At 38.6% G+C, this 17,856-nt stretch overlaps 1 protein-coding gene across 1 annotated transcript in view; it reads left to right on the forward strand.

Moving 5' to 3' along the window:
* The first annotated feature begins 347 nt into the window (after positions 1-347).
* Positions 348-17,856, forward strand: part of LOC112053027 (protein starmaker-like) — a 67,965-nt gene continuing 50,456 nt past the window's right edge. The window contains exons 1-2 of the mRNA XM_052890821.1: positions 348-646; positions 10,314-10,403. The gene's annotated coding sequence lies outside the window, so the exon portion shown is untranslated. The remainder of the gene's footprint in view (positions 647-10,313; positions 10,404-17,856) is intronic.

Below are 17,856 nucleotides of genomic sequence, written 5' to 3' on the forward strand. Positions count from 1 at the left end.
GCGTTAGCTAGTTTACAATAACTTCGTTATTATCGAAATTCGTAATTGTGTCAGTGGGTTCAAATGTGGCGATGCTAGGTGTTAGGTGTATGGTAATATAGTTTGACAAGGTTGTAATTAGTTGGGCAGTTTGTTGTCTCAGATCGGGCGGGAACCGGGAGCGTTTGGCGGTCGGCGTGAGTGCCATGCCTCGACATCTACACTCGGCAGGCATACGTGCGGGCCGGCGAGGGCGTCGCGCGGTCGATGAGCCCGCCGCCCGGTGCAGAGGGCAGCACTGCGCCGGGGGTGAGGGGCGCGCGGGGCGCTCCTCCACCCGCCCCGCGCTCTCTACGGCGCCCCGTTTGCTTGCGCATACTGTACGCCGCGGACCGAACGCGCCGCGCGCTCACTAATGCGTCACACCGCTTCCTGAGTCAACGCCTAACCGTACGTCCGCGGCGACACTTCGCGCGCGCCATGTGAACTTCTGTGTTAACTCGAATCATGAATTAAATTAACTCGATAGTAAAATATTTGAGTTCGTGCGGTAGACGTGTTAGTTCGCGATAATAATTGGACACGATGGACAGTGTGAGAACTCTCAACTCGTGGTCGCAGCCGACGTAGTACGCGAGGTCGGCGCACGTGGTCGCCTTGAGTTCGAGTAAGTTAAGTTTGCTTATTTTTGAGTGAGAGTCGGCGTGTGGAGTCGAACGGGCGCATACTTTCAGCAGAGGCCGGCTGGCGAGGCGCGGCAGGCCGCCGGCCGCCCGGAATGCGGCCTCCGCCCCGCCGCGCTGCCGGCGCCGAGCGCGCCGCGCGTAGCGTAATAAATAAAGGCGGGGCACCACTGCGTGCGCGCGCACCCTCCCGCGCCCTTCTCGCCCTCGGGTCATTGACTCTGCTCCACCGCCGCCGACCACGCCGATCGCCGAAGACAACAGCTCGCGTGAGCGGCACTACCACGCACTTGGCCTCGGCACGGTTCGGCAGCGCCTCGGCATTTCCAATGTCAATGCCGTTAGATAAGTACGCGTCGCGTCGCCGCAGCGGAAGTGCTTCACCCCGCGTGCGTGAGACATCTCGATGACGACACCGATCAGTTAAGTACTTGTTTTATTACAGGGAGTTTATTGACCCCGACGCTCACACCTGGCCATATCGAGACGGTCCCTTCCATTATTGTGCAGCGAACTTTTTACGGGACCGGTTTGACGGCGTGTAACTAATAATTCGCAAAAAATTACCTGTCCTGTTAGTCCTTGGATAATATACCTATTGTTCTACAAATCTACATAGAGAAATCTATCTTCCGAGAAATGCTTGTTCGCGATGCCTCTATTTCTATGGATGTATGTATTTATGTGCCTAAATTACATGCCATTATACTCTCAAAACAATGACTCACGCAGAGCACGTTTTGTTTTGGGAAAAGCAATGCACAAAACTATACCCATACAAATAGTTACCTACCTACTCACTACCAATGCCGGCGAATTCCGTTATATTTTATAATACGGCGGAGCCCGCTCCATGAAACTAAAAATAAAGCTTGAACTTCCCGGTTGAATGGCGTCGTTCGGCGCGACGAGCGCGGGGACTCGGGGAGTGGCCAGCCATTGCCCTCGCCCGGTTTGTTTACAACTCGGCGCTCGCGTCGGGAGAGTCTCGCCTGGCCCCTAGCCCCTATGCGCGCCGCATACGGTCCACTGTGGCCCGCCGCCGCGCCAGCGCCACAGCCGAGCGTACCCTGCGCTCGCGCCATCTGCGCGCATTATTAAAATAAACTGCCACCGACAGATAGAATCGTTGAATAAAAACTAGCGGCCCGACCGCCAGGTGCGACGCGACCCTCGGCTGAGGCAAAGATGCGTCTAGTCCTAGGTCAGTTATTGCCAGCTTACAATGCACTCGGAGACCCTGCGATTTGTGTCAATGACCACGCCGCGCGCATCCATTGAATTAGCAGCGACACTTGGGCATTGTCATGCTCTGTATGCGCACAATCTGTAACACATTTCTTTACTTATAGCATTTGTGTTGCAGCATTTAAAAAGTATGCTATGTACCTAATAGCTTCAGTATTATTACGAGTAGGTAGTATCTACTTAGACCTTCGCCAATGTCGCAGTGCGCTAAATGAGATGTATAATGATAGTTTATTACAAATGGCATTCTGACAACGTGATTCTCGATTTTATAATAATACGTACACAACTATCGGACCCGGTCAAGCTTCGCTTTGACTTATGTGCACTTCTTCCCTATCCCTACCCTACAATACCCTATCCTTGAATTCATTTGCTACAAAAAAATTAATAAAAGAATAACTGCTTTGACTTTACTTTTTTTTTTGTATTTCCCATAATTCTGGGGAGTGTGTAAGTGTTTTAAATTAAATATTATCGGGGTAATAATATTTCTTTTGTAAATAGATCTTAATATGTATTAATATGACGTAGCCACATTTACGTATTTTAAAATTTAAGGATATAATAAAGACGCGTGTTACATGGATAGTCGGAATTACTTTGTATGAAAACATAAAAAGATTTATTTATAAGTATATTAGTTACTCAGAAGCGTGCACAAGGTTTTTAACTAGGGTATGCACTGTACGTACAAACTGTACAAAGTTTCATAGGCAGTTTCATAGGTATAACGAGTCCTCAGGGTAGGCAGGGCATGTTTGCATCTATAAAGTGCACGCCACTGTTTCGGCTCCTATAAGTGGACTCGTCAACACCTTGAAGTTATGGAAAATACTCCCGAGCACCCTGTAAAGATAACGATCAATCAGCGAGAAACAACCGTGCCCACTAATCCTGTCTTGAACAATCACCAACTTAGTTGTGAGGGCGTAGACTGAAGCCACATTGCTGGAGTTTTATCTATTGCCGAGGGTGTCGCTTGGGTAATGCGTTGCGGGTGGTAAAAAAATTGCGCACGCATATTGGGGCGAGCAGAAAATCATTTTTTCTCATCATCCAGATAATCTAAAAGCCATAACTTTAAACGGTCTAACGGAAGACCAACTCTTCGCCATTCTTAAAAAGCCAAAACTCTTAGTTCAAGCTTCTACTACTAAGTAAAAAAATATGGTGGGGGTTTTTGGAGGCAGCAATGGTCTAGACCATAATATAGTTCAAGCATAAAACTCATTTCTAAACGACTTAAAAAAAGAGAAGTTTCTCTATTCGACGCGTGTTTTTCTTTTCTTTTTTTAATGATGGTTACCTCATAACTTCGTCATATATAAACCAATTTTTATAAATTATTTTTTATTTGGAAGAGTATAATTCCTTATTGGTCCCAATTAATTTTCACAAAAATCTGTTTAGGATTTTTTCTGTTAAAAAAAATAAAACCGATAGGGTTGGGTTGTATAGGTTTAGGTTGGTAGTAGGGTAAGTCAGTAAAGCGAACCTTGACCGGGTCCGCTATTCAATATAATGTTTTGAAATAGGGGCGGTTGAAAGTTGACATCGATTTTTACGCGGACGAAGTCGCGAGCGTCCGTTAGTTTTAATATAAATAAGTGACTATCCAAGTATACAATACGGTAGTAGATAACAGCCGATATGTAGGTACCTACTAACTGCAAACACATATAATTTAAATACGCGTCGCATAATGACTTCCGATGAAGTGGCCAATGTCGGCCTATAAATAAATATCAAACATTCTATCATTACTAACTACTGTCGACGTTATAACCTAAAAAGATTAGAGGAATAATTGCTTGAAGTTAAGTAGAAACAATTCTTGAGAAAAACAAATGTAGGTCTTTAATGTGGAACGGACTTCCTTCTGTGTTGTTTCTAGAACTAGAACATAACCGTATAAATATTGGATTATTTAGTTTTTCTCATTGCGAACTACTTACTAATCATAGTTAAGTCTCAGTTACAATAAAGTTATTAAGTTCTTCTCAGGTTTTAGTTCATCAATCTTAGATTCAGAGGTTTATTATTTTATTTTTACAAGTTAGTCCTTGACTACAATCTCACCTGATGGTAAGTGATGATGCAATCTTAGATGGAAGCGGGCTAACTTGTTAGGAGGAGGATGAAAGTCCACACCCCTTTCGGTTTCCACATGACATCGTACCGGAACGCTAACTCGCTTGGCGGCAGGGTCTTTGCCGGTAGGGTGGTAACTAGCCACAGCCGAAGCTTCTCCCCAGCCAGACCTGGACCTCAAAGAAAACCTCAATCAACCTTTCCAGGACCTCCGAGTAGTAAATTGATTTGATGCAATACAGTCGCAGCTTTTAAAGACAGCGTTTCAGCTTTGCTCTGACGTAACCGGGATCGGGTCTGATGCGACACATCAGAAGCCATCACGACATGTCACAACAACGTTAGACAAATATAATTCCGCCTTTAGTGAATTAAGACGGAATTATATTTGTCTGACGTGTCGTGTCGTGACGCATCAGAACAGAATCGGTATCATACATTGTTTATGCGACACGTCAGAAGCCATCACTACATGTCACACATAAGTGCAAACGTTGCCATACAAAAGGTATGATGCCGATTCTGTTCTGATGCATCACGACACGACACGTCAGATGTAATTCCGCCTTTAGCCTGCTGGCCTTGTGGTTCGTTAAAATAGGTTGATAGTGATGAAATATGTGTAGGATATAGACCACGAGCGCAGGCCTCATGTGAAGTGGAGTGTAACGTAGTGTCTCACGCAACGGCATCGGCACTTCGTAGGCATGTGAAGAAAGCGCTTTGAGTCTCGCGCACTACTGACTCGCAATCTATAACAGGGATGTTCCAGCAATCCGCATCCGCATCATTTTTCATATTTACTTCATTATTTTTTCGATATGAAACTTGCGTGTAATCTTTCGGCATGACAAGAACATATTTTCTAATTTAGCCTCTTTCATTTCATCAACTATTTGTGAAACTAAAACTTACTGAGATGGTTTGGCATGACAAGAAAATAATAATTTGTAATTTATAGTAATTTCTAATGGATATTTAGTAGTATTTATTAAAAATATTTTTAAATATCTTACCTAAACAGATGTTATCCTGTTCGTACTGTTCGTCGTTAAAGTCAATGTACGAACAGGATAACGTCTATTTGGGTCTGTTCTTATAATGAAAAACCATTTACTCACTTAATTACTCAATTAGTAAGCACTAATTAAGTAAATTGCTTTTTTATTTTAAAAAATATTGTAAGGTACTTGGAAAGTAAAAGCTTGGGGAGAATTTATCACACTTCAGAATTCATAATTCTGAAGTGTGATAAATTCTCCTCACAATTTGATAAAAAAAGTTATATTAACAAGCGAACTGTTGAATTCTAAGAAAGGACTCGCTTGGTTCGACGGATTCTTTATCACAGACAATAATCCACAGTCTAAGCCCCCATTTGCACGAGAGTATTTTAAAGGACGTTAAAAAAGCGTTTAAATATAGTATGAAGTTAAATCATGGTCTATTTCCAACGCCCAAAATTGAAAATGCAACACTGCTCGAAAAAAGGCGTCGTATTTTAAAAACGCTGTCATGTGAACTTGGGAATGCATTTTTGTTGTATTTGAACGCTTTTTTAACGTCAATTAAAAAATCTCTCGTGCGAATGAGGGCTTACATCAAACTTTGACTGCAGCAAAGTCAAGTGATAACACTAGAAAAAAAACAAAACTCTCACAGACTCAGTACAGAACAATAATCACTTGTATGAGAACTCCATTTCAAACAATTATTCTCATTCATAGCAATTTCTTTCCGTGTATTTTGTAACTACATAATAATTTATAATCGCGTTTGTAACCTATTTATTTACTTTGTAATTGTAATATGTAATTTGGAAAATAAACGCTCAAGACGAGACCCAAATTTACTTACTTAATATTTATTTGACTTCTTTATACTAAAAAGTACTTGATCAGAAACTACAGTGCATTACAATCAACATAGGACGCGGTACATAAGTCGCATTTTGTATAGAAAAAAAATTAAAATAAATATTGACTTCCACAGCAGTAGACTGCAGCATACGTACACCGATTAATGATATAGTATCTGCATGCGCAAAAGATGGCCAAAAGCTTACAATTATTATTATCTAGATGCCTGGTGACGTAAAAATTACGCCGTTAGTGAGTCAAGTTCATTAGCGTTAATAAAAACTGTAATATAATCAATTAACTGAACATTACTGTTGTGATGTCATATCCACTCGGTTCACGGTTCAGTTGGAGGTTCCAGGAACGGATTCAAACCTACATCCTCTTAATTATTATCTACGTGTGTGATGTCTGCCAATCCGCATTGGGCCAGCATGGTAGACTATTGGCCTAACCCTTCTCATTCTGAGAGGAGACTCGTGCTTAGCAGTGAGCCAAATATGGGTTTATCTTGATCTATATAAAACTAGATATTTTAAGAAAAAATCATTACATCACTTCTCAGAAACAAAATAATTTATAAGGGTTCCATCGAAGAACAGCGTATTGTACCTACTGATGGATAGATTAATGGTAAGACCATATAAGGATCACATTACGCTAGCTGTGCATTCAATTATTTTAATTATTATTTAATTTTCTAATAAATGAATGTAGTTTTCTTTCTTTTAGGTTTTGAAATAATAAAAGAGGACTTTTTCTCGTTGTTCTTCTAATACCATTAGTTGTAACTATTTTGTTTCACAGTTCCCTCGATGCTACCTTGTGCGAGTACATATGTATTCTGTGGCGCTACAATTAATGAGAACTTGAGTGCAATAGAACGTGACTTGAGATCCTATGACCGCATTTGAATAAACAATGTCTTTTGACTGCCTTCTTTACCCTGGCAGAGTAAAAACTGCGTTAGTATTCTTAACGGTAATAATTAGGTAGTCTGAAACACAGTCTCTTGATTATTTTTTCATGGCTGTATGAGAATTAATAATTTATATGTTTATTGTTATGTATTATTTATATTTCATGTCAAAAATCAAAATTCATTCATTTCAATCAGGCTAAGGCGGAATTATACTTGACTGACGTGTCGTGTCGTTACGTATCAGAACAGAATCGGTATCATACATTTTGTATGGCAACGATTACACTTATGTGTTGTGACATGTCGTGATGGCTTCTGACGTGTCGTGTCGCATACAAAATGTATGATACCGATTCTGTTCTGATGCGTCACGACACGACACGTCAGACAAATATAATTCCGCCTTTAGTTTACAAACGTCGAAAGACGAAACATCAGGTGATAATATAGTCAAAAATTTAAAATTAAAGTTACGAGGTTTCCAAACGTGCCTAAGAAAAGCCCACAACAAACTCAGCCAGGTTTTTCTTTTTTAGTTTATCACCATTGAACAATTGTCAATCATTTTTAGCATTTAATTTGTATAATGATTAACATTATACTCGTAATACGATTTTTCTATAAGCTTGCGCTTAATCATTTTTAATGTTTCCAAATTAAAATTATTTACGTTCACAACAAATGCCATTTCTATGTATATCTTGTTCATATCATAATCATAGCGTATGCTTCGTCGCCTCCTACGATAAGACAATCTTCGAGAGTAAGCTATTGTGCGGCTATAATAGAATTATAACTCGCATTTGATCTTGTTCTCTGGAACCATTGGAACATTACATCCGTTAGAGCATCCATCGAACCGAACCATTTGACAATAACGATATCTAGCAGCTTCATATTTATATAATAAATCTTATTATAAATAAAAGTGTACTGAAACATCCGGAATATGTTTATTTTATGTTTTCATTGAAGCGAGTATAAACCTAGTGCTTAATCCGCCCACCTACACTCATATAACAAATAAAGTGCAAAAGTTAACGCTTCAGCTGAAACGCAATTCTTCGACACATGAGTATAGATAGCACTGCGTTTTCTTTTTTTCAAATATACTAAAGTTTTTGATGGCAGTAACTTTCATTAAATAAAGTTAATAATAAGAGAAATAAAACCATTATTAAAGCGGCTTAAAAATACTTAAAAGAGTATTAACAAAAAAGGTGCATTGATTATTCCACTATGCGCTTTGAAACATTTGTCATGGATGCGAAGGTCCTAAAAAACCGGACATGGAGACACGCTTAGTGCAGCCAACAAGCCGTTACACTAAGTAGAGCGTCTCTGCACGCTATTAACATGGACGAACTTGACGAAGAAAACATGCAGTCCACTGTCGTCCGAATACAGTTATTGCACTACGAAGCCGAGTCGATTCGAACCTAAATCTAGTCGAAAATAGGTAACGTGTAAACCATTGTGCCATTGTGCAAGAGCCGGAGGGTGTGGGTTCGAATCCGGTCCGGGGCATGCACCTTCAACTTTTCAGTTGTGTGCATTTTAAGAAATTAAATATCACGTGTCTCAAACGGTGAAGGAAAACATCGTGAGAAAACCTGCACACCAGAATTTCTTAATTCTCTGCGTGTGTGAAGTCTGCCAATCCGCATTGGGCCAGCGTGGTGGACTATTAGCCTAACCCCTCTCATTCTGAGAGGAGACAGAACAAAATACGTCGTCGATATATTTTAATCTAACATTAGTCTACTTAATAGTCTTATATATACTTGGGCCGGTCGAATAACTACATAAAAAAAACCAAACATTTAAAAGCCTCAATAGCAAACGGTAAATATGGCAAATATTCTTTTTAAAACAAAAAAAAAAAAACATTGCGAACGCGCAATACAACTAATAACAAATAACATTTTATTTTTAAACATATGTAAACATTTTGTCACTTTGATAACTGAATTTAAAAGTTTGATTTTGATGATATTCTCGCTGATCTTCTGCATTGGATTGCAAGACCAAGACAACCAATTGTAAGTTACATGAAAGTTTGTAAATGATGAAACGGATCCACAAGGTAGACCTGTTTCACAAGTTCTGTAAATCACTACAGTTCCTACATTGACAACGAATTTCATGGTCCATTTTCTATGAATATTGTTCACTCGAGCAGCCGTACTGAACGATTCGTCTTCATCAAACAAAATCCTTAAATTAGTGTGGCAACCGTTTTAGCTGAGCAATGGTAATGGTGAGTCACCGTAGATCTCGGAATAGAGAATGAAGATACGGTTTAATCTGAGGTATACCTTTATTTTCGACGGTCTTCGTCACGCAATGGTGTTTACTGGGTTCAATCCCCGGCTGGGCTGATTGAGGTTTTCATAATCGGTCCAGGTCTGGCTGGTGGGAGGCTTCGGCTGTGGCTAGTTACCACCCTACCGACAAAGACTTACCGCCAAGCGATTTAGCGTTCCGGTACGATGTCGTGTAAAAACCGCAATGGGTGTGGATTTTTATCCTCCTCCTAACAAGTTAGCCTGCAGATTGCATCATCACTTACCATCAGATGAGATTGTAGTCAAGGGCTAACTTGTAAAGATTAAAAAAAATGTAATAACAGGCCAATTAATATAGAAGATCCAGTATCATATTTACGAACAAAATTGACTGTCATTTTCTGAGGTTAAATACGAGCTTAGATTTGGTATATACATATACTAAACTACAAGTTTTTGCACGTTTTTTACACCATTCAGCTACAGAAAAAGGTATTTTTACTGAGATTTTTAACCGACGAACACGATTACAACTATTAAACATAGATCGCTGATCATATACTTCGACAGAAAAGTAACGTCTATAGCGAGGCAGCTCCTATACAATAATAACTGGTCAAAGATGCCGATCGATCTTTTGATACTTTGAAAAATTTGATTATTGAAATACATACGTAATATATTTCAATTTTCAAATAAAATGATCTTGAATTTTTCTTGATAAGCTTAGTTCGTTGTGTTTAAATTATATGAACATGATTTAACATTTTCGACCATTCAATTGTGTTATATTTCAATCTCTTTTAGACGCCATATTAGGTAATTTTGTTAAGAAGTCAACAACTCCCTAAACGTTCTACATTCTTATTTCCCAAAAAGTCATTTTTTATACCTACCCTACCATGCAAAGGGCCGCATAGCTGGCAAGAGCAGGTAGACGGGACCCTTTTACAAAGTCATCTTTCACTGAGCACAAAAAAGCGGGTAAAAATTACGCAACAGATTTCCATCCCTCTTTTGTGTGTGCATACGGCGAGCAAGAAACAATCATTTGGTGCCTCTTTTACAAAAATCAAAGGGATATTGTGTCGTTTTTATAGCTTCAGCCTTTGTGTTAGTTTACTCAGTTATCATTTATTACAGAAATTTGAAAGTACCTGCCTCAGAACCTTGAAAAAACTTTGTCACTTTGTTGTTCTTGTTACACCAGTAATTATAAAAGAGTTTTTATTGTTCACAGGTCCATTTGCGGCGTACTTACAAAGAAGAGTAATGAAAACCGGTACAAGAACATGCGCCTTGAACCATCAAAATGAGTCATCGGTTTACGGTAAGATTTATTATTAATTTATATGAAGTGTATGAGGCCCATAAATGGCTTATGGGTTTCATAACAAGGCTCAGAGTAACATAGCGTTGAAGCGAGCTAAGATCGGTGTATCTAGAGATCGACTCAAACGTTTCTGATTTGATCTAAAGAAGATTCGCAAAAGAATTATAGTCACCGGAATACGAGTAGCTTAACAAGTCGCGAAGTTGAAGTGTCAACATGCAGAGGACATAGTTTGTAATGCCGTTGGATGTTCCCAAGGTGCTGGAATGGCGAACTCACACCGTAAAGTGCAGTATTTGGCTTTCTACGAAGCGTTAGCGATCGTAGAAAGAAAATCGACCATTGCTTTGATTGATTGATTGATTGATTGCCACTTGGCTAGGTAGGCTGAGTTATGTCGATCGGTTTCATATTCAGCTATTCTATTAAATGGGAGGCTTACTGATAACTAATAATGTTGACTATGATATGAACATTAAAGCACTACCTCATTCGTCCTGCGGTTAACTAAAACTATTATCAGGATATTTTTTTCTAAGACTCCTCAATAGCATCTTAAGGTTAGGAAGCTGGTGGAGTTGCACCTTTATATCTCGCACGTTAAGGACATCATCTCTAATTTCTGATCGTCTAAATATAGGTATGTCTAATTGGAACATAGTATGCCCCAAATTACTACTCTCTTATACGAAAGAAGAGATTTTACCCTCTAGTTAATTATATAGATGGTAATTATACCTACTATACAGGTTGATCGTGTTCTCCAAATTACTCCTGTCCTAAACGAAAGAAAAGGGTTTTCCCTCTAGGTAATTATATAGATGGTAATTACCTATTATTATAATTACAGGTTACTCGGGAGTATTTCCCGTAACTTCAAGGTTTTAACGAGACTAATAGGAAAATTTAATTAAATACAAAAAAATATATATGTTTTCATACAAAGTAATTCAAATAATACCGACTATCCATGTAACACACGCCTTTAGGTAACAAAGGGACAACGTTGCATTTTAAAATATAAATACGTCATTATTATCAGGATGCGTGTAAGGGACACATTTAAAGATCTATTTACAAAAGAAATATTATTTACTCCGAAAATATTCATTTTAGAACACTTATTCCTTGAACATTACCAATTAATTTTTGTTAAAGAATACAATATGAGTTATGGAGCACTACTTAATATTCACGTCAAGACTTTTATTGGAATGATAATAATGCCAACAGTAATCATTTTGCGAATAATTTTAATTAGTTTTATAAGTTGTGTATTGCAATATTGATATTTTTTATTGTCCTGAGTATTACTGGTACCTGGGCGTGCAGAACTGCATTATAAAGGTGCTTTTCCAACAGAGATGCTATGCAGCTATGCTGCTACGATAATATGTGACCGTTTCCACCAATACTAAGCTAGTAGTAGCTGTGCGAGAAAGATGCACAGCATGAGCTAGGAGTATGCGATGTATCGATAACAGGCATCCATAGCACGCATCCATAACACGCATCCATAGGACGCATCCTCCCATATAAAAAACATATCTTAGTCGAATCCCTTTCCACCATTGGTAAGCTATATGCTCCAATGAATGTGATTGGTGGATATCAAACGCATCTATAGCAACGTAGCACATCTCTGGTGGAAAAGCACCCTTATGCAAGTATGTCTTTATTATACTCGACATTTCCTTGTCATCTCGTTCTCATTCAGATGCTCAGAATACTATAGATTCAATGGCGATGGCTACCTTTTGAAAACAACACTGTCATACGAGTTATGGAGCTGTCTAGGAGATAAAACTGCGAAACTGTTAATATAGAACGAAAATTACAAATGATAGCTGATTCGACGAGAAATAAAAGGACAAACCCAATTTCCATACAAATTCGGCATAAAAATTTTTATTTGGACAACTTGATTGTATCAGTAAAATACCTACTCATTTGCAAAGTTGGATTGGTAAGAAAATAATGGAATCCGCTTATATTTCCTATTGGCCAATGTTATTTCGTCTTAGATTCTAATGTAGTAATTCGTCGTATTCTAATGTATAGAGTAATCTAGTAAAAAGTACAAGATTTTTAATAGGTATATATTTCATTATTAGTTTTCCAAAAGTGGGTCCAATTTCGGACTTCTAAGAGAGACGTATTTTTTAGATTTACTCTTTTTCTTTTTTAAAATTATCTGTGAGTAGAGATAGATACATGTTTTAAAAGCTCTTGGAAATTAGGAATTATGCGATTGAGCTATATGTTTGCGCTTCTGTTTATAATTTTTGGGTGATTGCCAGCTCGGTATCCCCTCCGATAACCGCGTAGGTAGGTATAATACAACACAACCAATATAGCGACCATCGGCATCGCCTTCTTAACATCGGGCAATGGCGTGCACAGGGTTTTTAACTAGGGTATGCACTATAGGTGCATAATCTTTTTTATCGTCTATATTTGACGCTTACATTATATTTATAAAGATCCGCTGACAATCAAAACAAATTAAGGGCCAAATTCACAACTTGTCCTTTTGGAATAATTTGTGAAAATATGATTTTTCAAGTTATGTTTGAACAAAGCAGGATCATAACTGATCATTTAAGAGCTCCATGGCGATGCGAGCGACTCGAGAATATTATAAAGAGATAAGAGCCGTGATACCCCAGTGGATATAAACTCTGCCTCCGATTCCGGAGGGTGTGGGTTCGAATCCGGTCCGGGGCATGCACCTCCAACTTTTCAGTTGTGTGCATTTTAAGAAATTAGATACAAACATCGTGAGGAAACCTGCATACCAGAGAATTTTCTTAATTATCTGCGTGTGTGAAGTCTGCCTATTCTCTATTGCCTCTCATTCTGAGAGGAGACTCGAGCTCAGCAGTGAGTCGTATATGGGTTGTTAATGATGAATATGCTCGATTAAATACCTATATTAGCAACAAGCAACCTAAGTCTTCGATTGTAAACATTTGACCGCACATTTCTTTGTCAACTAAATTACGTACGTCTTACACGGTGGTTATGTTCAATTTTTCTATTCCGTGTTCGTCATAGCATTGTAATAGGTACTATGAAGTCATGTTACCTAACAATTCAAAGCGTATAGACTTACAACAATAATGTTGGTATCGAATTGCAACAATGAAGTCGCTATGAAAATATCTTACTTGCCTTTTTGTTAAGTAACTCACGACATTGTTCTGCGTATATATATATATATATTAAAGCGTAAAATAATAATATCATTATCATTCATCATTATCAGCCGATGGACGTCCACTGCTAGGCATAGGCCTCTTGCATGGGCTTCCAAACAAAACTGTCTCGAGCCGCCAGCATCCAGCGGCTCCCTGCAACCTTCTTGATGTCTTTGGTCCACCTAGTGGGGGGTCGACCAACACTGCGCTTTCCGGTGCGGGGTCGCTATTCCAGCACCTTGGGATCCCAACGTCCATCGGCTCTTCGAACTATGTGGCCTACCCATTGCCACTTCAGCTTCGCGACTCACTGAGCTATGTCAGTGACTTTGGAAATAATAATATAGGTTTCATAAAATACTTAGCTGAAAACGTTATCCATATGGTTACTCCATAACTTTCTTTCGTCTAACCTCTTGAAGAAATAAATCTCTTCGAAAAAAGCTCAGAGGTCACAGAGCTTTTAGGAAAATAGTTTCGAAAAAGTAAAATGCACCATTGAATCAGCGGCGTAGGCTTATAAAACAACTTAAAGACAGACCGTCACTGTTGTATAATTTATATTAATCGATACGAATGAGTTACATAAATAATCTATTACCTACCTATGTAATCAAAAAGCGAAGAGGTTTCGTAGAATGTACACAAATGTGGGAAAGGACCATATGTTGATTTGCGTGAATGTTAGATATAGGTAGATATATCACCCTAACGCTTGTAAATAATGAAGAATTTAATAACAGATTACTTTATTTTACATTATTTATAACTAGCAGACGCCCGCGGCTTCGTTCGCTCAGAATCCTTGAACCTTCTAAATATCTTAACCATGCATTATTTTGTTATGAGTATTATAAAAGGGATTATGCAGTAGTTTCGATGAAACTCTCTGGCGACTTGACTTTTTCCGATACTTCCAATAATTATATCATTATATTTCAATCTATTTAAACAAAATCTTGACAAATTATATACAAAAACGTTCCCCATGAATAACTCTTTCTATTGATAAAAACCGTATGAAAATCCCATCGGTTGTCTTCGAGTTTATCGCGAACAGATAGACAGAGAGGCCATAGAGAGCTTTATCTAATTCTAATATATTAATGCAAAAGGTCACACACCCCGAATTCTTGAAAACCACTTGACGTGCAAAGATGAAATTTGGTAGGGAGGTAGTTTATAGTTAGTAGACGTCCGCTAAGAATGGGTTTTGTAAAAGGGCCGGATTAAGGAGGTCTATGGTCGGACGAAGTCACGCTAGTATATTATATATAGAATTTGAAATACACACAAAAAATACAAATAGAACCAAGAATACCAGTAACGTTTCTTACGTCATTGAGTGCTACGTACAATTAGGTAGGACTGATAAAACAAGTTTATAATGCACAGAGAACTGACGCTATAATAATTACTATAATTTATGGCACAAAACAAAACAAAGAGCAAATTATAACCTAACAACTGACGCACCGCGGTTTCACCCGCGTAGTTCCCGTTCCTGTGAGAATACGGTGATAAAACATAGCTTATGACATTCATAAATAACGTGGCTTTCTAGTGTTAAAAGAATTTTCAAAATCGGTTTAGTATATACCCACTACACAAACTTTACTGCTATATGTTATTAGTATAGATTTATTCGTCTTATCGTTGCGAAGGTCATGGAGAATGTTGCATGTACGAGTAGCTACGCTACGTCATTTTATGCCTACTACCAGATTGATAAAGACACAATAACAACATCCACTGATATAAATGCATAGATAAAGGTCGCCATTGACGGTCAATTATTCTCACGTTTCTGAAAAGCAACGTCAGTACCCACGCGGCATACTGTAAGTCATGTACGCAATGACCAACGATCAATTATAGTCGTGGGTGCTACAGAAACGTGAGAATAATTGACCGTTTGTGGCTAGCATAATATATTTCAGTTAATTTTGTCAAGTTTTTTTTTATATTAATCATGCACTTATATAAACAAACGAAGAAGAACCTCGACATTATGAACATAATAGTTCCCGGTTCCGTCGGAATACTGAAATATAATACTCGTATGAATCCTGACATTTACAAATAACGTGGCTTTTAATCGGTTCAGTAGATCCAGAGATTTCCCCCTCATTCACAAACTGTAACTGTTTAAAACATTATTAGTGAATAGCGGACGCCTGCGAGATGAAAAGTTTAGAAAATTAATCCAAGGTATACTCTGATTCCGTATTATATATGAGCCGTGATAGCCCAGTGGATATGACCTCTGCCTCCGATTCCGGAGGGCGTGGGTTCGAATCCGGTTCGGACATGCACCTCCAACTTTTCAGTTCTCAAACGGTGTAGGAAAAACATCGTGAGCAAACCTGCATACCAGAGGATTTTCTTAATTCTCTGCGTGTCAATCCGCATTGTGAATAGCGTGGTGGACTATTGGCCGAACCCCAGTTATTCTGAGAGGAGACTCGAGCTCAGCAGTGAGTCGAATATGGGTTGATAATGATGATGATACTGTATTTCTGTTTCAAATTCCAGCCAAAGCAGTACAGTAGTTGTGGAGTAACATACATACAGATTTACACACACACGTAAACACACATTTAAACGCAAACTTTCGCCTTTATAACTGTTTCGTAAAAGACTATATTATGCTGCAAACACTTACCTGAATCGACTGAGTGTACCGTGGAGCCAGGCCTGGTCCGTAGTCTTCTCGATGGGAAGGTCGCTGGTGTGTTGGTTTTCTTCACAATATGTCACCTCACAATAGATAAGTAGATAGCACAACGAAGATTAGTTATAGTATGTCCTTTTATCGCGATATGGTAATTTTAACGGGAATGCGTTGATAGCCGCTCGACTGTTTGTAGGTAACTGATTAAAAAGTTCAAATGATTGTGGAACTATTTTCTTCAATAGCCTAATTGACCATTGGTCTATTATAGGGATTATAAAAAATGATGATATTTGAAAGTTCCTCAAGGTTGGTTGTACCCTTTTTTTTGTTTTTGTTCCAGTACGGAACAATAACATTAGTATGATTTATCTTACAAGGCACACAACAACGCGCTGCAATTTAATACGAACGCAAAAAAACTACACACCTACTCGTAGAGATGCCAATAATCTCGGGGAAGTTGAATGGCGTAGTCTCAGGGTTTGTAAAAACACGAGCCGTTGAACTCGGGCGAATGCACTGGGTCCGTTAACTGTAACCGAGGTCAGGGCGGATCGACGGCGATTGCAATTCACTAATGACCGTTTTTTGTTCTTAGTTGAAATATCTTTGCGTCCAACGGTTGTGACGATTTTAGACAGACAAGTCGCGGTTTCACTCGCGTAGTTCCAATTCCCGTAAGAAAATGAAAATTAAAAAAAAAAAAAAATTGTTTATTTCGTTAACATCAATCAGTAACAAATAATTAAAGGCTAGAGTCTTCTTTTAAGAGTTGTAAACTCCTGTGACAGAAGACTCCGCTCTTCCATAACAAGCCGTAATTAAAGATGAAAGAAAATGAGATGTAAGAAAAGAATGTTTAGTTGTTATTCAGTTACTATTAAGTATGCGACCATTTTATGAGCGCGGATATATTACTACAGGGTTTCTCAAACTTTCGTCTCCACGAACCCGTGTTTAAATTTCCAAGTGACAGCGAACGCCTTACTAACTAATGGGGAACCACCCCTCCCTCCAAAGAAAATAAATAAATTTTAGTATTGAAGAAAATAAGGTTTTTATTTGAATAAAAGGTAACACATAAAGTACCAAAAGAAATGTCTTTGTAATATTGTGATGAGTGTGCTTGTTTATTGTCGCAAATGGATTGAATGTTCGAAGTATTTTTGGACAATTTTTACCTTAATTCTGTCTCGGTATCAGTTATCAATCCACCATTACGTAAATCTTGTCGCGAACCCCCTGCCGTCGAATGGCAAACCCCTAGAGGTTCGCGTACCCCACTTTGAGAAACCCTGTGTAGTACTAGATTCTTGATAAGCGCTTCCCCTACTTGCTTGCTTTGTGCCTCTGTTTGAAATTAGTACATTTGAATTAAGACTTCTGGTCTAACATCCGACATTAGAAATATATACCCTCGTGTGTTATCCATTAGTGCTATGAAATAAATGGTAGTTAATGCTTACAATGACACATTCAAAATAGGTTGCCTAGTTAAATTGCGGCCAAACCCATTTTTCATACAAAATCTAGTAAACCACGAAATAGAACAAAGGCAATCTTATACAGTTAA

Source organism: Bicyclus anynana, chromosome Z (assembly GCF_947172395.1).
Source record: "Bicyclus anynana chromosome Z, ilBicAnyn1.1, whole genome shotgun sequence".
Classification (NCBI taxonomy): domain Eukaryota; kingdom Metazoa; phylum Arthropoda; class Insecta; order Lepidoptera; family Nymphalidae; genus Bicyclus; species Bicyclus anynana.